Genomic DNA, 27,704 nt, shown 5'->3' on the forward strand with positions numbered 1-27,704 from the left:
GCACGCTTCGCATTCGAAACTAAACTGATATCCTGCAATATCTTACTACTATTTTATACTCCTGAGATCACGGTGTGTTCAAACGTATTGTATACATGTTTGAGCATGAAGTTTTCAGTAAATATTACGCGACCAGATTAAATTACAAGGAGCAGGTACACATCATATTGGGACTTATAAATTGCTGATGTTTGTACACTTCATACATGTATGTTCATACACATCCCTACCAATGCAGCTAAATAGTTTTAACTAGGTTTCATTGGGTTGTGATTTGGGAGGGGCTCGCCAGATACTGATTATATATATATATATATATATATATATATATAGTTTTTTTTTTTTTACTTTTTGGGGGGTTGTGGAATTAAAAAACTTGAAAATCAACGGAATAAAATAATTATAATTAATTTAAAGCAGATTATATTAAATTTAAAGCTTTTAAATACAGTTTTTTTTAATAACTATTTTTATTTGACACCATTCGATTCTGAAAGGAATGTAAGGCATCTTCTTTACAGTCGGTTTAACAGATAGCGGCACAGTTATTTTGACCAATAATGGCGTTGACAGCACCCAGGGGTTGGCTTGCTTCCTTTATCTTTTACTACCTCTTTTATAACCACCCCACATTCCCCCCGATCTTCATTTGTCTTACGTCAGCAAAACATGGTTGGCAAAGTTTAAACGTACCGGATCATCAAACCCCATACAGCGACAAATGATATTCTTTAAAGGCCTCTTTTATATTAAAAATCTGACAGAAAAGTAATGCGTGTCCAAATTATTCTACAGCTCCTTAAATTAATATTTAGTAAAATTCATTTGTAATTTAGCTAGATGAACCGGTACAGATATACTAGCACAAAGAAGCCGATATATTATGATTTATATGTTTAAAATAATGCTGTAAAAAAATCACTTTTAAAAATTTTATTTGTGAATAATAAGATAACGTAAAAAATAAATAAAACCGATATTAACTTATTTATTATTAAAAATAAAAATAAAAATTTCATTAATAAAATAAAGCAATATATTACATTTTTTGATTTTTTAAAAATAATAACTTCCTAACTGGTGTGTAATATTTATGAAAATGGGGAATTTCCATCAGACTTCAAAAAAAGTGTTATAGTTATGATACCAAAGAAAGCAGGGGCAGATAAATGTGAAGAATACAGAACAATTAGTTTAACTAGTCATGCATCAAAAATCTTAACTAGAATTTTATCGGGAAAAAAACAAAAATGTTCTGTAAAATTGATACTGACTTTCTCCAAAACTATTAAAAATAAATTTATTGCTCCAAAATTACGTAGAATTTGAAACAATTCACAAAAAAAAATTATTTATAGTCGCATCAACAATTAAAATCTTTAGCGACTTGTCAGTATAATGTAACTGTAATGGTAAAGGTGTAGTTTTAAACTAAACTTATTCCTGAGACGTGTGGTTAATTGAAACCCGACCGGCAAATAACACCGGCATCGACGATCTATCATTCAAATCGGAAAAAAATAAACTACTTTTATTAGTATTTAAACTTTAGAACCCACGACTTTGAAATCAGCTGATTTACGGTAACTAGTTTTACCGATAGACCAACCCGGTGGATTAAAACGATTTTAATAAATTAACATAACACAAATGAATATAAATATGTAAAAACAAAGTATTAAAAGCGAGAATGAACTTTATTGTATTATTACAGTACAATAAATTAAAATAATTTCTTTACAATTTTTTTTTTTTAATATCTTACATATTACATAATCGATTTATTTGGTAAATAAATATAAGACAAACAACAAGAAGAAGGTGCAGGTGAGGAAGCGATTGATAGATTATACAAACTGTTGTGTAATATTTATGAAAAAGGGGAATTTCCGTCAGACTTCAAAAAAAGTGTTATAGTCATGATACCAAAGAAAGCAGGGGCAGATAAATGTGAATAATACAGAACAATTAGTTTAACGAGTCATGCATCAAAAATCTTAACTAGAATTCTATACAGAAGAATTGAGAGGAGAGTGGAAGAAGTGTTAGGAGAAGACCAATTTGGTTTCAGGAAAAGTATAGGGACAAGAGAAGTAATTTTAGGCCTCAGATTAATAGTAGAAGGAAGATTAAAGAAAAACAAACCGACATACTTGGCGTTTATAGACCTAGAAAAGGCTTTCGATAACGTAGACTGGAATAAAATGTTCAGCATTTTAAAAAAATTAGGGTTCAAATACAGAGATAGAAGAACAATTGCTAACATGTACAGGAACCAAACAGCAACAATAACAGTTGAAGAACATAAGAAAGAAGCCCTAATAAGAAAGGGAGTTCGACAAGGATGTTCCCTATCTCCGTTACTTTTTAATCTTTACATGGAACTAGCAGTTAATGATGTTAAAGAACAATTTAGATTCGGAGTAACAGTACAAGGTGAAAAGATAAAGATGCTACGATTTGCTGATGATATAGTAATTCTAGCCGAGAGTAAAAAGGATTTAGAAGAAACGATGAACGGCATAGATGAAGTCCTACGCAAGAACTATCGCATGAAAATAAACAAGAACAAAACAAAAGTAATGAAATGTAGTAGAAATAACAAAGATGGACCGCTGAATGTGAAAATAGGAGGAGAAAAGATTATGGAGGTAGAAGAATTTTGTTATTTGGGAAGTAGAATTACTAAAGATGGACGAAGCAGGAGCGATATAAAATGCCGAATAGCACAAGCTAAACTAGCCTTCAGTAAGAAATATAATTTGTTTACATCAAAAATTAATTTAAATGTCAGGAAAAGATTTTTGAAAGTGTATGTTTGGAGTGTCGCTTTATATGGAAGTGAAACTTGGACAATCGGAGTATCTGAGAAGAAAAGATTAGAAGCTTTTGAAATGCGGTGCTATAGGAGAATGTTAAAAATCAGATGGGTGGATAAAGTGACAAATGAAGAGGTATTGCGGCAAATAGACGAAGAAAGAAGCATTTGGAGAAATATAGTTAAAAGAAGAGACAGACTTATAGGCCACATACTAAGGCATCCTGGAATATAAGGCATCGCTTTAATATTGGAAGGACAGGTAGAAAGGAAAAATTGTGTAGGCAGGCCACGTTTTGAGTATGTAAAACAAATTGTTGGGGATGTAGGATGTAGAGGGTATACTGAAATGAAACGACTAGCACTAGATAGGGAATCTTGGAGAGCTGCATCAAACCAGTCAAATGACTGAAGACAAAAAAAAAAAAAAAAAAAAAAAAAAAACTTCCTAAATACCTCGAAAATTTCTTCTGAAAAAACTTTTTAGAAACCATCCTCCGCCTGAAAGGTGAATTCTCTTCTCATCGGTATTACAAACGAAAATTTTAATTCGTTTAGAATTTGTTAAAATAATAAAACATATTTACAGGGTTCCCACCGAATTTCAAGATTCGTTTTTCGTGACCAATTTAGTAAAAATTTCCTGACTCTCATAATGTTGCCATTTACTCCGCAAAATTTATACATTTTTTATTTTTGCAGTCTCCACCATTTCCATAACAGCCCAAATCAGGCTTTTTATATTACTTATTATTATATTTATTTTTAAATACATTTAAAATTAGGCAATTTTTTGTGTGCTAAATTGTTTCACTAAATTACATCGCAAAGTACAAAGAAACAACAGAAATATTTAATAAGGTTTTGAGTAAAACTGAATATCACGGTAACTTAAAGTAACTAAGATAAAATTAAGAACTTACTAAAGCAGTTTTTTAAAAATCATTGTTTCGCACCAACGATTGCTTAAAAAATTTTCACAAAAACTAGCCTAAATTATTTTGTAAAATATAAAAGAGAAAAAAAAAATTAATAATGTAGTTTGCATAAAAATGTTAAGAAACACAGATTTCAATTGAACAAAGAATATGTATAATCACAACAAGTAATACAGATAAAATTTTTTTTGGTACAAAAAACAAAGGTTATTAACACTTCCTCAAAAAATATTTTGTCATTATTATTCTAAAATCTTATTTACAAAAAAACAATGATAATAATAATAATATGAGACATCATTACATACGTATTATGTACGTATAAAACACAAGGCAACGTTTCTTTAATATCTTTAGGTTCCTAATGGTTTGCCCTTTCTAAAAAAATAATTTTGCCGTCTATCTGTTCTTTTGCCAAGATTGTAGCTCTCAAAGTTTTCCTTTCTTCTTCCAATATTTTAATTTCTGCTTGCATTATCCTTTTCAAGGCTATATTCTATTCTTGAGAGAAGTTTTTTATTTTTTCTACAAGGGATTCTTCATATAGTCTTCGAGACCTTCTCACTGCAGTGAGAATTTTCTTTTTTGGTAATGAATACAATTACATCAAAAACTTTCGTTATAAAATTATTGTCTCTTCGTTTAAATTTTCCACTAGAAGAGATTTGTTAATGGAAAAGTCACCTCTGGAAATGCAATTCTCTGAAGTTTTTTGCAATTTTTCCTGCCTGTGGGGACCATGTATTTAATCTCTGTCGATTTTTTTCGTTTCAAATTATTTCCGATAAGTGTCGTTAATAGTGTCCGTCTAAAGAGTTTAAAAAAATCCTTTAGCATTCTCATTTAGAATACATTCACCCGATGTTGAATTCCTTCGTTTAATATGGGGGTTAATTTTTTCAAGGTCCGATCGGTCACGAAATTAAAACCACATTGAAAATAAAAAAATGTTTATTTGTAACAATTACTTACATAGTTACGCCATTTCTCTACATAGTCGCCAATCCGATTTAGATATTTGTCGTAGCGTGGTACCAACTTTCCAATATCCTCGTCATAGAACGGAGCCGCCTGTGTTTTCAGCCATGTTTCTACGCCGGTCTGCAGCTCGATGTCTGTGCCAATATGTTGTCCTCCTAGCCAGCGTTTCATGCGAGCAAAGAGGTGAAAATTGGATGGAGCCAAATCCGGGCTGTATCAAACACTTGTGGGTGATCAAACACTTCCCGACGAAAACGCTGCAGGAGCTTCTTTGTTACAGCTGCAGTGTGCGGCCGAGCATTGTCATGGAGAAAGACAATGCCTGATGACAACATTCTTTTCTGCTTATTCTGAATTGTGCTTTGTAGACGTTGAAGAGTCATGCAGTATGAGGCTGCAGTGATGGTCGTGCCAAGTTCCATGAATTCCACCAAGAGAACTCCATTCCGGTCACAGAACACAGGAGCCATGCACTTTCTGTTGGAGAAGGTTCGCATGAACTTTTTTGGTTTACTGGGAGAATGAGAATGCATCCGCTGTTTGGATTGTTCTTTTGTTTCTTCGGTTTCGAAATGGACCCGTATCTCGTCCTCTATGACAATTATGTTCAAAAAATCTTTTCCTTCATTGTGGTAGCGCTGGAGAAATGTTAGGGAGGCGTTTATTCTCATTGTTTTGTGATGGTCGGACAGCATCTTGGGAACCAATCTCGTACACAGTTTGCGGTGCTGAAGTCTCTCACTCACAATGGTGTAGAGAGCTGACCTTGAAATTTCAGGAAACGAATCACTCAGTACAGAAATTGTGAACCGACGATTTTCTCGAATCGCCTCATCCACTCGCTCAACGAGATCATCGATCGACACTCGCTTCCTTCCCTGACCGCCTGCATCATGAACATCTGTAGGTCCTGCTTTTAAGTTCCTATACGATTGTCGCACTTTGCTGTCACTCATTGAAGTTTCACCGTACACATTAATTATTCGTCGATGAATTTCAGCCGCATTACACCCCCCCAGCCTGAAGAAATCGAATTACCGCACACACTTCACGCTTGGCAGGAGATGCTATAGTTGTAGACGTGTTTACGTGGTAGCTGCGTGTTCAGAACTAAAGAAGTGATGCGGCGAGATTGAAGGTCATACTAGAGACGCTGCGCAACACATATCCACAAAGGTTCATCCGATTTTTGCGCGGGTTTTTATTTCGCGACCGATCGGACCTTGAAAAAAAAATAACCCTCGTATGATATAGACAATATTTCATATTATTTTAGAGTGAGAAATTCTTCATTTATATGGAATACTTAAAACCTGTACGTTATGGTTAATATATTTTTTTTTTAACAACTCCATTCTTGGTGCGATATGTAACTGTTGTTTCTGATGTCATGTGAGGTGCTTGTATGTGTTAATTGTAATATAAGTTATCAGTCCGGTTTGTCCAATTAATATTTAATGCAGTCACTGTAATAAATAATCTTTATTATTATGAACTTATTTATGCAATTTTGTTATAGATTTTTTTTCTTTTCGTTCCGACCACTACGGATCACGTTTACATAGTTTTACATAATTTACATAGTTTTGACAACTTATTCTTTTTCAAAATGGTTTTCATTCTTTTGCTTTGTTATCGTCGTCTTTCTTCCGTCCATCTATTAACCTTTATACCCTTCTTTTTCTTACTCTATGGAAACAGATTCCCGAATCACTTTTCTAAATTTATCTCAGTCTTCACACAAAAATTTTTAGATCTGTTCAATTTCTTTAAACCGGTCGGTCTTTGTGGCTCCGTTGATATAGAGATTAAATATTTGTTTTGTCAATCTTTGGCCGTTTATTTTGCATAAATGTTAATAAAATTGTAATCTTCTTTTCCGAGTTACGTCTCCTATTTCTTCTGTTTGTTTGTAAATTTCTTTTTCACTTTTCAATTTGTAAATTCCATCTTCATATTTTGGTTCATAAATTTTTCTTAAAATCCTTTTACCTACTTTTACTATCTCTTGTTCTGAATAAAATAACTGCAGGAATTCTGCACATTTTTATAGAATTATATAACGTTTTTCTTTATAATCTCTGATTTCTCTGCTTCATGATGTGTCATCTTATTTATTTTGTTTGTGTTTTAAAAACAAAATTCAATATGAAAATATCGGAGATTTTGTATGACTTGGTAAATATACGTTAGCGTATATACCAAGTTTTTTAGTATTTTTTTCACTACGTTTTTTTCTTTTTTATTTAACGTAACATACACGCATACTACAGGATAATATTTTATATAACGTAGTTGTACATCTGTTGCGGCCTTCATGCTACGAGTAGTAGCGTCTCGACCTTTCATCCGGAGGTCCCGCATTTGAATTCCGGTTTTAGTTAATTTCATAAGAAAGCTACATATTGTAATGGATACCATGATTCGACTTCCGGAAAATTTCGACATATCTTCGCGCTTCACATCCCCCGGACCCTAAAACCACTGTCAGCTCAAAAGTTTATATATACATTTATATATATATAACAAATAAATGTTTATATAAAAGGTTTTATCATGAGTTTAGTATGATGCTTAATCATACAATAATATGTATATATATTAGGTATTATGTTTGTATATATATATATATATATATATATATATATATATACATAGATTTATTCATTTATTTCACTTTCTTGTGGACACGATACTGCTGTAATTTTGCGCCAATCTCTTTCAAATTGTTCCTTAAAATATAACTCGCCCCAAAATCTCAGTCGAGTTCGTTAATGGCCAAAATCGGACCATGGGGTTGGAAATGGGAGAACTTTTTCGAAAAAACAAAATATCGCTATAACTTTCTTATTAAATAAAATATCGAATTCGTTCAAAGTTCTTACTATTCTTGTGATAAGTGCCTGAAAGTTATCTAACTAAGTTTTTTTTATGTCACCAACCATTGGACCAGGGGGTTGAAAAAATGGAGTTTCGAAGACAAAAAAAAATCATACCTCCCTTAATAGGCACAGTATCGAATCGATTTAAAGTGTTCGTTAGTCCACTAAGCATTGCCTAAAACCTTTTTCTGAAACAGTTTTTGATATGACCAATCCTTACAGCAAGTGACCAAAATGTTACTGGAATTGTAAAATGAGACTTTTAGTATCGCATGCAACCTTGTTGCATTGAGTAAATGTGAAGTTTTTCTTAACTTTAAGTGGAAATATTTTTTATCTTCTACTTAGCACCGGTGAAATCTACTTCCGCCTTCCGACGTGCCGAAAAGGATTTTTTTTTTTTTAACCTCCGGGACCACCGTTAGGTAATGTTTCAGAGGAGGAGATGAATGACAAATAGCATGTGAAAATGCCATGCCTGATCGGGATTCGAACTCGGGACCTTCGAATGAAAGGTCGAACGCTACCTCTCGGGCCACGGAGGCCGAATTCGAATTCCGGTTAGATGTGCATTTTCAAAATTACACAATTGTCATTTCATTTCACAAAAAAAGGAAGAAAAACGTTGTACAGCTGTTAACAAAAGCTAGTATTTTGTTATTTCGAGTCTTTCAGTACACTTCTAGTTATCATTTGACTAAATGGAGTACGAGAAAATTATTTTTACGTATACATAGAGCGATTATATATTACATTACATAGGTATGTCGGTTGTAATGAGTTTTCTATAAATTCTTTTTCTAGAGTGATATTTAGAGAACTGTTTTTTCGGGTAAGTTACAAAATGTGTCATGATATTTTGCAATTTTATAAAATTTTAAACATCGTTTCATTACGTTAATCTATGAAGTTTTACGATTTATTTATAAGCTTTTCACGATAAATTAAGCAAAATAAACTCCGCTGTACGTTCGTATATACACAATTTTGTAATTTGTTTATTTTCTGTTTACTCGTAATACGGAGAAGGAATGAAATCTGAGTATTTTACTAGTATGAATTTTCACTCTTAAAAACAGGTAGTACGGTACTAAATTATAACAGATGGCTGAGAAAAAGTTAATATAAAAAAAGTTTTCTTAAAATTCTCAGCAATTGTTAAAATTAAATAAACATGAAAGTTTTTCGCCGATTTCTCTGTATGTAAACATCGCTTTTAAAAGGATTAGGGATAACAAACGTTAACAAAATTGTAAGTTATAAAAAAATAAATTAATTAATAAAATAATAAGAACATCATTTTTTATTTTTTAAAAATATGCAATATTTTCACGAATAAAATTAAGAAATGGTTTATATAAATTTTTAAAAATAAACGATAATTTATTCCAATTTTCTATAATTAAATATATTCTTCCGACAATAAAATTAAACTAATAAGATAAATTATACATGTAAATTTTAAAACAGACTTCGTTTTAGAAATTAGAATAATTTTTGTTAATATCTTAAACAAACAGATGGAAAAAGCTTGAAATATATCTAAAAAAAAAAAGTTAACGATCAAGACTAAATAGTTTTATTAAAGTACCAGTTTGTCCTAATGTGGGTTATTTTTAACAGTAAACTGATTTTTTTTTTTTACAGCATGACCTAAATTTTCCTAAGGGTAATTTTATTCAAATTATCCATTTTTATTCAAACGGGTCTAGATTATATCATCATGAGTTATTCAACAAAAATACTATTAAGAAGAATAATAACATCAAATAAATAAAAATAATAAAAAAAATCTATCGACCACTTTATATAATATATATTTTGACGTAAACTATTTACATTATGTCACTGTATTTAAATACATTATACGTAAACCAAAATTATATCTTAAATTATCTTTATTTTGATGAAATTATATTAAAAAAAAGTCCTACAACTGTGGTTTTCTGATGGACGGCTTACACACACAATTTAATTAAAAATATTTATCATTTTATTTAAATATAACATTTTATCGTTTATTTAATTCAATAATTATAACCAAAGCGCACAGGCACAGCGTATTTAATTCGTGCGGGTGTGGCGGTACTAGCGCCAACGGTCGGCACTAATTCTCTCTTTTCCTGTTTAGCCATTAGAATCACCGTAAAGTATTACTTCAGAGGATGAATGACGATGATATGTATGAATGTAAATGAAGTGTAGCCTTGTATAGTCTCAGGTCGACCGTTCCTGAGATGTGTGGTTAATTGAAACCCAACCACCGGTATCCACGACCTAGTATTTAAATCCGTATAAAAGTAACTGCCTTTACTAGGATTACAACCTTAGAATTCTCGACTTCGAAATCAGCTATTTGCGATGACGAGTTAACCGCTAACTCGGTAATGTAATTTCACCACGTACATAGATAAAATTTCGCTTGTACGGTCGGGAGATCGGTGTAGCCGCGAGGCTTAACGCACCAGGTACCGATTCGACCGAGCGATCGAGTTTGAGAACCAGCCGTACCGAGTTACTTTTCTACACTTCAAATATTATTAATTTATTTAATTCTACCGCTCATCTGGGACGTCACAACATAGCTGACGATTACAGCATCTGTACGCCAGTGATACCAACCTTTGAAATAATAAGTAAATTAAATAAAACAAATAATTAATATTTACCGTGTAAAAAATGAATTGATTGGCGAATAAAACAGCATTTTTTTGGAGTAGATGTGCGATTATGCAAAACGTTTTTTGTAAATATTGTTATTTTTTAATCGCTACCAAATGTGCCTAAAATTTCGCTTAGGCACATCTATTCTCGAGGTACTGACGGGGAACTTGCTGTACTGCCTCACCACCCTCTTGAACTTTTATGTTGAAAATTTAATGGCATCAATGCCCCATATATAGAAGTAATGTGATAAAGTTTGGTGAAAATCGATCCGGTAGTTCTGCAGATATAACGTGATTTAGAGGCCGACACCGAACAAACACACGCTATACGAACATTAATATCCGGAAATTTCCATCCGATTTTTTGGGTTCCTTAGGTATGAAAAAGTCAAGATCCAGTGACAACCGCAAGTGCCCAAATTGGACCTATTACAATACTTTCCCTTCTAGAGTCATAGCTCTGCAGTAGGTCTTTTTAGACGGAAAAGTAAACTTTTATCTATATTTTATGTAATTACAATTCATTACATCACAATTAACAGTAAAAACCAAGCCATTTTTGGTTTTTTTACTTCATTGTACGAAGTAAAGGAACTATTATGATCGCGAAAATTTCGGTTTTCCGATTTCAACGGAAATATCAATTTTAATCATCCGTAAATTCATGTTTACTAGTTTCGGCGTGACGTCTGTGCGTACGTATGTATCGCGCATAATTCAAAAACGATTAGCCGTAGAATGTTGATATTTTGGATTTAGGACTGTTGTAACATCTAATTGTACACCTCCCATTTTGATTGCAATCGACTGAACCAAAAGTGTTCAAAAAGGCCCAAAATCCAAAAGAATTTGTATTTTGGATGTTTTCTTAACTGAAGTAATAAGCCCTCACTGAGAGCTTTTCAACGATATAAGTGGTACTTATTTTCATTGGTTTCAGAGTTAAAGCCAAATGAAATTTTTAATTAATGAAATATTTGTATGTTACATGGGGAATGCACATCGGTTCGAATCGGACTTCATCTCCTTTTTTTAATTTAAATTTTTTTGATTTATTAATAATTATTAACTTCTGATTGTAAAAGAAAAATTACGATAAATAATAAATCAACAAAAAAACGTCAGAAGTTATTAATTTAAAAAAATTTTACGTACTTTTCATTTTAAAAAAATGTGTATATGCAATTTAATAGGCGGCGTACAAGGAAGTAATGTGGTGTTCACATCAGATTTTTTCTTTCAAATATTGGGTAATTATTTTTTTTTTTTTATTTTAAATATATTGATTTATTAATAATTATCACCTCTGATTGAAAAAAAAACTTTTACGATGTATAATTTTCAATAATAATAAAAAAAAATATCACAAGTTATTAATGAAATAAAATTTTATGTACTTTTCATTTAAAAAAATTGTGCATAAGTAATTTAATAGGTGTACAAGGAAGTCATGTGTCAGAATTTTTTTATTTTTTTTTAATATCTATACAGATAAAATAAAATACAGTAAGTAAATTTCTTTATCGTTTAATTATACTGGATTCATGTATTGTAGCGTTTACTCGGATGAGGACACTGCAGAAATTCTATTTACTTTGTGTGGAAGAGGTAGAGACAGATAATATTGAAAAAAAGAGTACAGTCGCTTTTACTGCATGTATATCTTATATGCTTATATCTTATATGATATCTTACTCGCTATTATTCACCGCTGACTACCGACATAATTGCAAGAAATAAAATCCGTATTTATCACTGTGATTTACACGATTCTTTGTTGTTATTTTTAAATTAGTGAAATTGATATTAATAAATTGTACTTCGCTATTAATTAATAACAATAATAATAGTTATAATTATTTTGATTATAACTATTCTAAAAAAAAAATATGTAATTAAATTTCAATATTAAAAAAATAAGTCAAACTAGATACATTCTGAAGATTTTTCTTAATAGATAATAATTAAGTCTAAAGTGATGTAGTAATATTTAAAGACATAAGTAAAAAAAAATTGTTTTCTGTGATTACTAAAAGCAGATACCGAATTAGAATGGTATGTTATTTTAAATCTCGTTTTTATAAAATTAAAAAGAGTCAAACGAGGAGTAATTCTGCAACGAAACAAAATTTTTACGGTTGAGATAATGGTTGCCAAATTGAAAGAGAGTATCATATGGTAAAAGAATTTAATAAATAAAAGCAATAAGACATCAAATTTGCAATATAAAAGCCAAAAGGTATACCTAAATTGAATTTAAAGGATATAATAAAAATAAAATTTTAAAAAACACAGGTGATTTTAAAATAGCTAACAAAAAACGGAGAATGCTGTAAATACCTCACAGTATTTACAGTATGATATATATACAAAATATATCAAAACTCAAAAATTAATATCCGTTTTTTTTTTTTATGAAATAATTTAAATTCAAATTACAGCAACTCAACTTATCAAGACAGAATAACCGAATAGATTTTAATGATTCGAGATAACACGTCTTTCTCTTAAGAATAACGATTCTCAAATGTTATTTGAATCTCTTTCTAGGCATACTAGGTTTCTTTAACTTCCACGCAGACCCGCATACACATCAGCATGTCTGGTCCGTTGAAAAGCAGTTTCAATAATATTCGGCTTAAAAAGCGATGCCTTTACACTATTCATATCATATTCCTGTACCTGAAATATAATGTGATATTATATCACATTATATTTCAGGTATAGGAATATGAATTAAATTTATAATTTCAACTTCATTGAATTAAATTCATAAACTTTGAACTGTGAGTCTCTATGACTGTGTGAGCTGGGCGTGAAATGAACGATTCGAATAAATCGAATGAATAATATTACAAAAATAGTAGAATTAAATTTACCTTAAATAAAATAATATTCAATAAATTTAAAAAATCTGTTTAACAATAATGGGCTTCTCATGGGGAATGCGTGTGAGGCTAGACTGGTGAGGTTTGCGAGCACCTCGTGGGAGGCTAGACCGATCATCACCATCAGCCGGTAATAAACGGGGTCCCTGGACCGCTGTTTTGGGAGGTGCAATAGAGTGCTTTTATAATATCTGCAAACAATCCTCTGATTTACAAAATTCAAACGGGGTATTTGTTAGTAGGTTGAAGGATCACTTTTGCTTGCATCAGGTACACTGTCCACCTAACGGATCACGGTCATGCGGAAATGTGTATATATATATATACAGAATTAATGTATTTATTTGTTATCGCATCACGCGAGAACCGACCGACCGGTTACTTCCAAAGTTGCAGGATACATATATAATCTAAAAACCTTCTCAGTTATGCCCAGAAACATGGGTAAAAACTTTGGTTCCGATTAATCGAGTACTTTTTATTTCTCCCGAACAAAAAAAAACCCTCTTCCTCACATATAGATATGGAAATGTTTACAAAAAAATAATTAATTAATTAAATAAACTATTAATCTGGATACAAAAAAGAGGAAATTTTAAAATACCGCCAGACGAGAAAACGGAGGTTTCTCGTCTGGCGTAAAACGTCTGCGTAAAAACAGATTTCTCGTAAGACCGTAAAGAGGCTACTACTAATATCGTGAGCTAAGGCTCTTCGGAATGCTGATGAACGTATGATTTAACAACCCGAAGATTTCCAAATAATATTCTTGAATTTTTGAACGAAATTACTTAAATATCAGGCTAAAACAAAAATTTTTAACTCGTTTAAATTGGCAACGTAATTTTTTAATTTAAAAACTTTGTAAATAGAATTTTGTGAAAAATATTGCAACGGGTCTACCGGTCAATTTTTTTCTCAAAAATAAAAACAAGTATGAATGTAAATCGGTTCACTTATTAAACAGCGAAACTTGAGAATAGAAAAAACAAAACTTAAACCAAATATAACTATTTTTAACACAAGAAATTTTTCCGCAAAGTATTATTTCGAGGGACATTTAAACTGACCAAATAAATCTTAAAAAGTAAATACATATTTCAATACTTAATAGTAAAAACAAAACTTTCTATAATTCTTTATATGAAACGTTTTTAACTGAAATAAAAAAAATTGTTTTAATATCATAGAATTAAATTTTTTTTCTAAGAAAATTAATCAAAATATTTTATTTATTTGTTACTATTTTAACAGGAATCACTTGCTTTTATTGGTATTCCTTTCAAAAACGTGTTACGTGTCAGTGCAGTAAACGTATTGTTGCAGTGCAGTATTGTGAGTTGCAATTGTGTTTGTGTAAAAATTCCTTATAATCCCGGAGAGGATAGCTATACTTGAAGCCTATATTGGTTCTGGATCGTTTGAAGAATCACTCAAGTATTTATTTGTAGAAAAATTTCCGAACGCCTGCATTCCAACGAAGAATAGCATACACGATTTAGTTAAAAAATGGCGTACAACTGGTTGGGTTTCAAATGCAAAACGAAACAGGCAACCTTCCTTTAGGACTCCACAGGCCATTGACGATACTGAAAGGAGAATTACTGCCGGTCCAAAAAAAATCACTACGCAAGTTATCCCAACAACCTGGCGTTAAACACACATCTTGTAAAATTCTTCTCGAATTAAAATTAAACCGTACCGCGTTACAACTGTGCAACTGGAGATAAACAGAAACGACTTGATTATTGCAACTGGCTTCTCGAAAACATTGCTGGTGGACAAATAGAACCGATGTCGTATTTCACGTCAGACGAGGCACGGTTTCATTTATCCGGCCATGTTAATTCGAGAACGTGAACTGAAGATGAACATTCTACAAGAAATCCACGCAATTAACAACGTTTGAGTCAGACGACTCTCAATACGATCGGTTGAGCTTGCCCAAAAGTGCATCGATGTCCAGGGTGGTCATTTTGAACATATTTTGTAACAATAAGGTAGATAAATGCATCATCCCAACCCCTTAGGGGAAGACACCCACCTTGTGACGCTTCCTGTCGCCACACTACCCCACCCGTTCATATCCTTGATGGGCTTTAACGGGAGTCGTCTTTCGCCCTCTAACTCATAGCATCTCATAGTAATAAGTCAGGCCTCGTTGGGATGCCACTGTAAATGCGTCAGTAGACATTTACATCGGTGATTTTTGAACTCAGCTTTTGCCTTAGCTGTAAGCCTCGTCAGGACATCTTAAATGTCCTACATCGTTTCCTTCTGAACTACCTAACCGAATTCGTGGAAGCACGAACCCCGCGCCTAGTTCTACTTTTATTGAGCCAATTTACTAAATTTCTCGAAATTCGAGGCAATTTAACAACAACATACCACCAAAAATGTTGTTTGCAACAACGAAATTTAGTCCTAATTCCCTTAATGAACTCAACTTCAGTTCATACCCCAGCCTTAGGTTAATTTACGGACTCCTCTACAAGGGAGAAGCGGACAGACCTCCTCCTTCTCCCACTCAGCTCTATCACAGAGTCCCGCGTAACATTTACTTGCTTTCAATCATCGTCGAGATGCCGCTGCACCTCACGGCTGCATGGGATCTATGCCCTCGGCAGTGCAGTCGCCGTTCCTCCGACATTTACACAATCAAAACAATCACCGCATTTCTAAACTAATCGTGGCTCCATGACAGTAAGCTTACCTTCGGCCAATCAACTGCCCAGGCGGTTCCTAGCCACCGGGGTTGCTACTATACTAAATCCCCTCGGCCGTCCTGCTTAGGACGAGGAAGGGAAGGAAGCCAGCCACAATTGACCAATCTCTGCGAGTCTTCCAGTTGAATCGCAGATCAAAGAAGGGATCCATTCTCTCAAGTTCCCTAACAACTCTGGTACGTTCAACCTCGTACCGGGGACAAACATGATCCACAGTATCACAGACCCTACAGTCCGGACACAATCCGGAGTCAACCAAACCAAGCCTAGCTAAACTATTTCTAAAGGCACCGTGTCCTGAAAGGAATTGAGTTGTACACCGATTGGGGGAGACCCAACTAATTGCTCGCAGCTCCCTAATATTTGGAAAGATACCGTGCGTGTATCGACCAGAAGACGAATAGTTCCATCTAGCTTGCCAAAAGTCAAAACCTTGATCTTCAATTTCTCGCATACGCCCGGAAGTAAGAATATATTTCCTTCGGAAGCGGTATATTTCCTTCTTTGAAATATACCGCTTGCTATGTTCCGTAAATAAATGCAACATTTAAATTAAGTTTTAAGTTTTTCTTATTTAATTTATCCGTATCATTCATAAAATTTGGTTCTTACATAACCAACCGATTCTGCAGCGCTTACGTTACGGGTTTGATTTATGTTGCTCACCCTGTATATCTGAGTTACTCTGAACTATATTTAGATATATCAATACTGCATATTGTGTAACAGGGATATTAAAAGTATACGATATTTGTTTTCATGTTTTAACTTCGTTCAATGTGGTTATGACTATTACAGTTTTTAATATTAAATAATTAATAATTACTCATTTCAATTTAAAAAATATACGAACAAAATTACCATTAAAATAATACATTTTCCGACATTTTTAATGCAGTAAAGAAATATAATTATACCCGTTTGTTTTAAATCGCAATATGAAAAACACTCCGTAATTTTTTTATGAATTGTGTTATTGCGCAATATACTGACTTTTATATCCACATATACTGATGCTCATTTAATTCACTTTTTTATGTACTGAACATACATTTTTCTTGATTTTTCTTCTTTTTTTTTTTGAATAACACTATATCAATATTAATTTTAATAAAACAAAAAAAAACAACATAAGATTAACAGAAAAATAATAAAAAAATAAATTTAACAAAGTACTCGTTAAAAATTAATTATTTACCACCTGATTTATTACTTTCCCGTCAAGATAGCGCGCTGTAGCAGAGGTAAGCTCTAGAAGGAAAAGTATTATAATCGGTTCAATTTGGGCAAATCTTGATATTTCATCATCTAAGGAACCCAAAAAACCGGATGGAAATTATCCGGATGTTAATGTTGGTATATTCGTGTTTGTTCGGTGTCGGCCTTTTAATCATCTTATATCTCCTGAACCAAGGAACCAATTTTGACCAAACTCGGTCAGATTACTTTTATATATGAGGCGTTGATGCCATTAAATTTTTAACTTAAAAGGTCAAGGGGATGAGGCTGTAGAACAAGGTCACCCTCAGGATCTCGATATTTCGTCTAATTAAGGTCAAACTTAACTTAGGCCATTTTTTAACGATTAAAAAAATAACAATATTAAAAAAGTTTATAAAATCGCATCCCCACCACAAAAAATGCTGTTGTAGTCGTCTGCTATTTTGTGACGTCACAGATGAGCGATAGAATTAAATGAATGATATTTAAAGCGTAAAAAAGTAATTGGGTCACGATGTCGATCGCCCTGTCGACTCAGTACCTGGTGCGTTAAGCCTCGTGGCTACACCGGTCTGCCGACCGTAAAGCGAAATTTGTTGTATGCAACTTGTGAAATTACATTAATTTAGTTAGTGCCGACCGTCGATGCTAATACCGAGCGAATTAAATACGGTATGTGCTTTAGTTAGAATCATAGAATTAATAAACAAAAAAATATTACGTTTCAATAAAATGATAAATATTTTAATTAAGTTGCGTGTGTAAGCCGTGAATCAGAAACAACTGTGTTATTAGTTTTGTTTTTAAAACTTGGTTATGTTTACAAATAAATATTTTAATCTCTCAGTGTCAGATCATACATCTCTGACTGTAACAATCTTTAAATAGTTTTTTAACATAAGTTGCAAAACATTCCAATTTAATCCGTTAAAAATTCTTAAATTATGACAAGATTTCGGATGAACCGGGGCTAAATTTTCATCACAGAATTTTCTCATATAATTAAAAAATATAAATGTATTATAAAATACATCTTTTTAAAGATTTCTATACACTTTTACATCCGCCAACGTATGTGGTTGAAGCAACAGTTAGAGTTCACTTCATCGAGTGTAGTTCAATTTGTCTGTATATTAGCGTTTAATTCGTATATTACATTCCCCGATGAATTAGAAGTCGATCAGAAATTTTGTCTACCGAGACAATAATGCACATGAGAAAGATTTTTATTATGAAATAACATTAAAAAAAAAATAATAATAAAAATAAAAACGCAATAGATAATGAAGAAAAATTTCTACTGAAAAGACAACAATAATAATTTTGTTCGTGCTATACAAGAGAGAAAGTTTTATAAACAGTAGTACAGAATACTGCATGAATTTGGTTATACACTGTGCCTTAATCGATACTGTACATAAATAATATACTACTAAAATTAATGCAATAAAATCTTTATTTGTCTTCGGTTTATATCCTTCACCATCTGATTTTTTTTTATGTAATGAATCGATTATCGATAAATTATAAACTTCTATTATTTCATAACACTAAACGTTATGCGATACTGCAAAGGTTGCAGTTACCTAGTGGAGCTTTATTGATTTGGGATCTATCGGCTATTGCGTTCCATATTAGTGAAGTGAGTACAGCAGCAACTTGTTATATTAATGAATCGGCCGACAGAAGAATGATTGATGGTTGGGAATACATTGAGAAGCTGTTAACGTTCAAATACAACTTGTTCGGCCAGCGGTCTAGAATTATCAATCTTCCTCGCGAAAGGTTAGTGCTTAACCATCTGAATAATACTTCAACGCATTTCGCGAATAAAAAAAAAAAAAAACAGTCGGTTTTTAAGAGTTTCATACATGTGTCGCATCAGAATCAGGTAATAGTTCATACAAAGAAGTAGTCAACTCAGAATGGGAGTAGTAAATTATAAATAAAAGAAGTTAAAAAAGCTAACTGCATTATAAGAACAAAAAACTGAAGAAAAAACAGACTTTGAAAGTTCTTGTGTAAAAATATACTAAAGACGGAGTACTAAAATAACTAAAGACGGAATAATACTGAAAAAATACATACCTTATAAAAAATTTGTATCGGTCAATTAATCACAAAAATATATTTATTCCTTTTGCTAAACAAGTCCGGTTAACCGAACAGCCGGTTTGTTAGTCGGCACCGCAACGGAAACCTTCCGCTCAAGGCTGGACGTTACGGTTTCGTATCACACAGCCTTGAGGGGGCCAGTTGTCTCAAGCTTCTAAAAAGCCATGCCAGGCCCGACTATGTCGTTTCTGACAGCACCAACCAGGGGTCGGGTCTCGGTCTTTTGTATTTCGCCTACCTGAAATCCAGCGTCTCCCACAGGGGTCCCCGGTATTTTGTATTCGCCTTGTCTCAAATCTAGGATCTCCCACAGGGGATTTCCAGACCGGGACTACGATCTTACTGTAATATTAAATAGATTAGTATAGTATAGTAACAGACTTGTATTCTTTTTCTTGTTTTAGCTTCCGGTAACTACCGTTCAGATAATACTTCAGAGGATGAATGAGGATGATATGTATGAGTGTAAATGAAGTGTAGTCTTGTACAGTCTCGGTTCGACCATCCTGAGATGTGTGGTTAATTGAAAACCCAACCACCAAAGAACATCGGTATCCACGTTCTAGTACTCAAATCTGTGTAAAAATAACTGATTTTACTAGGACTTGAACACTGAACTCTCGACTTCCAAATCAGTTGATTTGGGAAGACGCGTTCACCACTAGACCAACCCGGTGGGTATAATAACAGACTTGACAGACTTTATTATTACGATATCTCGAGTAGTCATCAATACGTTTTCTGAAAAAAAAATGTATTTAGTAATAGAAGGTAACATTCTATTAACATATGACATTATATTAACCATATATTGAAAAGATAATAATAATAACACAGTTGCAGGGCATCTACCCAGCTAAAGCAAGGTTTCAGGAAAGTCCTACAAATACGGGTTGTTTCTGATGCACGGCGTACATAAACAAAATTAAAAATATTTAACATTTTATTTAAATATAATATTTTTCTTTTATTTAATTCAATAATTCTAACACCGTTTAATAGTAAATTTATAACTTACGTAGAACAAACTTAGCTTGTACGGTCGGCAGAACGGTGTAGCCACGAGGCTTATCGCACCAGGTATCAAGTCAATCGGGCGATCGAGTTCGAAACCCGGCCAGACCGAGTTACTTTATTACACTTTAAATATAATTCATTAATTTAATTCTACCGCTAACCTGTGACGTCACAACATAGCAGAAGACTACAACAACATTTTTTGGGGTTGGGGTGCGATATTGAAAAACTTTTTTGCAGATATTTTTATTATTTAATTGTTAAAAAATTTACCAAAGAAAAATATGACCTTAATTAGGCATAATCTCGAGATACTGAGGGTAACCTAGCTGTACAGCCTCACCCCCTATACTTTTTAAGTTGCAAATTTAATGGAATCAATGCTACATATATACGAGGTGCAACAATAAAGTAATGATACTGATTTTTCTTTGCAAGATGTGGCAACCCTGCAGCTTGCGTAGGCACACCATCTTTGACTTTGGTCTATAAGCTACTTCTAGTCCAAGCGGCACATTGATGCAACTGCTCAGTCGTGAGTTGTGCTGTAATAAGTGAACACGTGTTTGTGTCTCTCGTTACAGAAATGAAACCGCAAAATATTGCGCAACGGTATACCATTTCTTTTTGCGTTAAATCGGGTGAAAACGCGACGACAACTTACGGTAAGCTTCAGAAGGCTTTGGAGAGGAGTTTATGTCAAGAGCTCAAGTTTTTCGGCGGCATAAAATTGTTAGTGAAGGCAGAACGAATGTTGAAGATGAAGCCGCAGTGGACGACCATCAACCTCACGAACAGATGACAACTTCACCAGGGTGCGTGAAATCGTACGATCTGATCGAAGATTATTTGTGAAAATGATTGCAGAACTCAACATCGATCGAGAAACGGTTCGTCTAATATTAATTGATGATCTTGGAACGAGAAAGATTTGTGCAAAAATGGTCCCCGAAAATCTCACACAACAACAGAGAGAAACACGGAAAAATGTGGCAGCCGATCTGTTAGAGCAAACGGAAATCGATCCAGATTTGTTGAGCCGTGTTATCACTGGTGATGAAGGTTAGTTTTTTCAATTCGATCTAGAGACAAAACGGCAAAGTTCGGAATGGTGCTCAAAGGTATCACCCAGACCAAAAAAAAGCTCGCAAATCAAAGTCAAAAGTGAAATGCAGGCTTGTGTGCTTCTTCGATTCCAAGGGAATTGTTCATAAAGAGTGGGTGCCTCCTGGACAAACAGTTAACCGATATTTCTACAAAGAAATTTTAGAAAGACTTCGTAAACGAGTTCTTCGTGTCCGTGCCGACATTGCTGATAATAGGATTCTGCATCACGATAATGCGCCATCCCATACTGCTCTGTCAGTACAGCAATTTTTAACCTCAAAACAAATTTCAGTACTACCACAGGCACCTTATTCACCAGATATCGCTCCGTGCGAATTTTTTTTATTTCCAAGAGTGAAAATGGCGGTCAAGGGATACTATTTTCAAACAACACAAGATGTCCAAAAAGCTGTGACGAGAGTCTTGGAGTATATTACAGAAGAAGAGTTCCAGAAATGTTACCATCAATGGCAGAAGCGCTGGAATAAGTGTGTGTAGAGGGGAACTACTTTGAAGGAGACAACACTAAACATGACTAAAACGGTAAGCAACATTTTTTTTCACATCATCTCATTACTTTATTGTCGCACCTCGTGTGAGTAATCTGCCCAAGTTTGGTCAAAATCGGTCCGGTAGTTCTGGAGATAGAAGGTGATCTAGAGACTTACACCGAACACATATTACATACGAACATTAACATCCGGAAAATTTCCATCTGATTTTTGGGTTCCTTAGATGTGAAAACCTCAAGATCCGTTGAAAACCCAAATCGTACCGATTATTATACTTACCCATCTACAGCTATTTAGCCCTGTTATAGTGCTATCTAGACGGGAAAGTAAAAAATCCAAATTTGAATCTCATACTATGAAATAGTTTTAAGCTATTTTTTAACTATGAAATAGAAGGAAAAACTTTTTACTAGTTTTTCATGTGAAAACATTCTTGTTCTACAAAAAGTTATTCTAATTCAAAATTAAACATACCGTAATCTTAAAAAAAGATACTTCTTCCGAAGATCTGAATACTTTTAATTTTAAATATTTACACTGATCTTCGTTATTATTTAATCAAAAGAAGTGTTGAAAGTTGGCGCTGATTCTTTAATAATTTAAGTCCTGATTTCTTGTTATTATAAATATTTTAATTTGAGTGAAATATTATACATATATATAAAATTAACTGAATTGTAGAACTGGAACTGAACTGGCGTAGAATTGGAATGCCACAGGACTGGACATTAATGTGGTGAAGAGCTTGCTTATATATACACTTTGTGGAGCCGCTGATTCGTCAGGAGCCGTGTGAACTGTAAAGAGCCTAGTGATGCCGTCAGGGGCCGAGATCTTTAAATTTAAAAGTCCAATATTAAATAAAAATTAAAGTTCCAACATTTAAACAGGAGTAACAAAAAAGTGAATATTTATAAGGGTATTTAAAAATTAAACAGGTCATTTAAATAACCCTGAGTCTTAACGAGAAGTTTTGCTGTAAATAGAAGGGAATTGAGACCGAAATTGTACAACGGGCCAGAATAAGTGCAGATAAGCCTGAAATGATGAATTATATATAATTCGAAAGTATTATTACTGAATTATAACCGAAAAAAAATACTAAGATAAAAAAAAATAAAAAAATAGTTAACATAGTTTGGCTTCTTAAAGAGACAGAAGTTTAAATCGTTTACTAGTTTGAATGAGAAAAATAAACGTGATGTACCTAGAACATGTTGATAACACGTGACATTCTTAAAAAATTACGCGCTATTTCTAAAAATCTACGGGAGAATTATGAAAATGGTATGCGAGTGGTAGTCGACTGCTCTCCAATATCTGCAGTAAAGCCGCCTTTGAGAGATAATGTACACTTCTCTTTATAAATTTTAGAATTAAAGAGCTGTTAGTAATTTAAAGCCCAAAATATTATTTTCCGGATACCCTTCTGGATGGATATAATCTTTTAACTATTCCAGAAAACTAAACATTACAATTTTTGATTTGACATTCATTCGATAAATTTAAATATTTTTGTGTGTTGCAAATAATGTAAAATTCACATTACCGTATTAAAACACGGTTACCTCTGAACGTTACGCCCCTAAAAATACTAAAAAGAAAATTTTATATATTTTAACCGTAGTTAAGATAAATTTATTTTCCGTTACGAGTTGGTTTTTTTGAGCACATCATTTTTTACTCCCTCGCTGAGTATAATCATAATAATAGTTGACCAATAGACACGACGATATCATGTAAGTCGCTTCCAAAAATAGCTAACTTTGTTCGAGTGAAACAAACAATCTTGTCACGTGCGCCAGCGAAAATGAGGATTGATGAGTTTTCTGCTTGTTAACTTTAAGAGGTTAATGTACTTCAGTAACGCACGTTAAACTATCACAATATAAAGGATTCAAAGAAAAATTCAGCTACGCAAATGATAACTTTACTTTGTTATCCATTCTAAATAATTATAAATTATTCGAAAAACATTCATTCTGATGTCGCAAAACATGACTTTCTTGTACGCCTATTAAAATAAATATACACATTTTTTGCTACACTTCATTTAAACTTATTTCATTTGAAAGTGAGATACGATTCTCCAATTCTTTAATAAAGTGGACAGTTATACAATTGCATTGTGGTGGACACCACATTGCATCACATGTTTTTCTGGTGTCCGTGTCATTTTATATTAGTTTTGTTTCAGGTCGCTCAAGTAGTTATGTGGTGTAAGTGAAAACGTCTAAAGTCCGTAACCATGCACACATCGGTTCGAATCCGACTTCTTACACATATATTTTTTTTAACTTTTTTTTTTTTTTTTAATTTAAATATACTGATTTATTAATAATTATTAACCTCTGTAAATATTTTTGAATTAAAATGAATAGTACATCAGATTTTATTTCACTAATAACTTCTCGTTTTTTTTCGTTTTTTTTCAATCGCAGGTTGAAAATATATTAATAAATCAATATATTTAAATTAAAAAAAAAGGTTAAAAAAAATAAAATGAAGTCGGATTTTTGAAATGATGTGCCTTCCGCACAACTAGCTGTTACAACAGTCCTAAATCCAAAATTTCAACATTCTACGGCTAATCGTTTTTGAGTTATGCGTTACATACGTACGTACAGACGTCCGCAAAACCTAGTCAAAATGAATTCAGGGATGGTCAAAATGAATATTTCCGTTGATATATGAAAACTGTGATTTTTCGCGATCACACAATACTTCCTTTACTTCGTACAAGAAAGTAAACACGAACCTAAAATAAAATTAAGAGAATTATTTTGAAATATTTTTAACTTTTTATCTTATAAATTACTTTCGTTTCAAATACTATATATATAGTTATGAATGTTTTCTTGTGCAAGGTATGATTTCATTACGGGATAAACTCGAATTTCAATAAATCCAGCGATTTAAAATTATTAAACAGTACCGTAGAAAATATTATAAAAATAAAAAATAATCCGTTTAAGTAAAAGTTACTGGGAAAAAAATAGAATTATATTAAAAACCCGTTAAATTAAGATGCACTATTTGTTAATCAGATTACGGTAAAAAGTTTGCGATAAATTACGAGAGTGTATACCATGAAAACTGAGCTCTTGATTGCACCTTTATATAGTAGATTTAGATTCCGATGCGTATAAAATGTCGATCTCCGGGTGGGGACTACTAAGAAGGGGGTCACCAGAAAATTAAAAAATAACATTCTACGAGTCGGAGCGTGGAATGTTAGAAGTTTAAAAAAGGTTGGTAGGCTAGAAAATTTAAAAAGGGAAATGGACAGGATGAATGTGGATGTAGTAGGAATTAGTGAGGTTCGGTGGGAAGAGGAAGGCGACTTTTGGTCAGGATATTTTAGAATAATAAATTCAGCTTCAAATAATGGGCAGGCAGGAGTAGGTTTCATAATGAACAAGAAGATAAGGAAGAGAGTAGAATATTTCAAAACGCATAGCAATAGAATCATTGTAATAAGGATAAAATCAAAACCTAAACCGACAACGATTGTTAACGTCTATATGCCTACAAGCCCCCATGATGATGATGAGGTAGAGTGTGTATACGAAGAGATTGATGAAGCAATTAAACACGTAAAAGGAGATGAAAATTGAATAATAGTTGGAGATTGGAATGCAAGCATTGGAAAAGGCAAGGAAGGAAATATAGTGGGGGAATACGGGCTGGGCAAAAGGAATGAAAGAGGGGACGACTTATAGAGTTTTGCACGAAGTATAATTTAGTAATTGCCAACACCCGATTTAAAAATCATAATAGAAGAATATACACTTGGAAAAAGCCAGGCGATACTGCAAGGTATCAGATAGATTATATCATGGTTAAGCAAAGATTTAGAAATCAACTCGTTGACTGCATAACTTAATAGCAGACATTGATAGCGACCATAATTTGGTGATAATGCAATGTAGATTGGGGTTTAAAAACCTGAAGAAAAGGTGTCATATGAATCGTGGAATTTAGAGAAGCTTGAGGAAGAGGAGGTTAAGAAAATTTTTGAGGAGGACATCGCAAGAGGTCTGATTAAAAAAGATAAGGTAGAAAATGTAGAAGAAGAATGGGAGAATGTTAAAAAGGAAATTATTAAATCAGCAGAAGCGAACTTAGGCGGAACAAAGAGAACTGAAAGAAAACCTTGGGTTTCAGACGATATATTAAAAATCAGATGGGTGGATAAAGTGACAAATGAAGAGGTATTGCGGCAAATAGATGAAGAAAGAAGCATTTGGAAAAATATAGTTAAAAGAAGAGACAGACTTATAGGCCACATACTAAGGCATCCTGGAATAGTCGCTTTAATATTGGAAGGACAGGTAGAAGGAAAAAATTGTGTAGGCAGGCCACGTTTGGAATATGTGAAACAAATTGTTAGGGATGTAGGATGTAGGGGGTATACTGAAATGAAACGACTAGCACTAGAATCTTGGAGAGCTGCATCAAACCAGTCAAATGACTGAAGACAAAAAAAAAAAATAAAATGTCAAACAAGTATAAACGGAGATTAGAAATATTTCTACAACACAAAAAGACTTTGAAATATTTAGTTTTGAAATTGTGACATCTTTAGAAAAATTTTAATTAAGTAGGCCTAGATGTTAACTATTTATTGTATTAGGCAAAGTTATGAACTAGCGAATGATCTATAAAAAAACAAACGATCGGATAAATTGATAAAAATTATAAAAGGCACTAGCGAAAGGGATGAATACGGTAAAGCACTTAATAGACAAAGAATTAATTAAATGTTAGCTCTTTTAAATCTGTAACTAAACCTTTTATTGAAGCATTGTGTGCAAGGTAAAATTCAGATATGATGAGGAATATATATATATATACCTATAAAATGAAATCAACCTATTCAGCTTTTAAAAAACAATGATGACATTAATCTGACGATGTCAGTCTGCGGCATAGTAATCTTTTTCAACGTGAAAGAGAGGAAAAAAGGGTCAGAATTTTCATATAATAAATAACGCTTTAACACCTTTTTTAAAAATAATATTATTAATTTTCTATAAAAGCATCTTTTAACTTAATCCTCTTGTTTTAATACTTTATAAATTCTCTGTTGACGTTTAAAAGCTTTAAAAATAAAAACTAAACGATTTTGTATTTTGTTTTTAAAAAATATAGAAATTACTTTTTTAATTATTTACAATTAAAATAATCAAATGAAAGTGAATGCTACGAGAATTATCTTTTGCATCAATTCTTTACTTTAGAAACTACCTTAAAAATAAATTTCATCAAACTTATAAGGTCTAAAAGAGCGGATTAATTACGCAGCGCAAACAGAAATTTAGTATTCGTCACAAAAACAAATAAATTTTTTATTAAAAAAAGTTAAGAAACCGATTTCACATAATTGTAAAATTGTAAAACATAGTCACGTAACAATACTTAAAGAAATTATGAACCGAGTAGATTTAATTACATTTCCTTGATTTCCTATTAGTTTTAACAATTTTTTTTTTTATTTATTAATTAATAAACCGTGCCTTACAATGTTTTACAATATAGGCTATTAACGATGTAATCAGCAAATCAGCACAAAACTCTTCATTTATCCTAATTTTAATTACGTAGAAACCAATTTTTAACGATTAGTATAACTCGGTCTGAAAAACATCCCTACTTTTTCAAACAGCAGAAATTACAATTTATTTTTAAACGATTACCAGATCAAAAAGGACAATCAGAAAATTATTAATAAATGAATTTCTCAAACACGGTTACCGCTGATATATTTAATAATTTTTTTAAAAATTACAAAAAAAATGAAAATCCATCTTACCAGCAAATTAAATAGGTC

Source organism: Lycorma delicatula, chromosome 6 (genome assembly GCF_047948215.1).
Source record: "Lycorma delicatula isolate Av1 chromosome 6, ASM4794821v1, whole genome shotgun sequence".
NCBI classification, from domain to species: domain Eukaryota; kingdom Metazoa; phylum Arthropoda; class Insecta; order Hemiptera; family Fulgoridae; genus Lycorma; species Lycorma delicatula.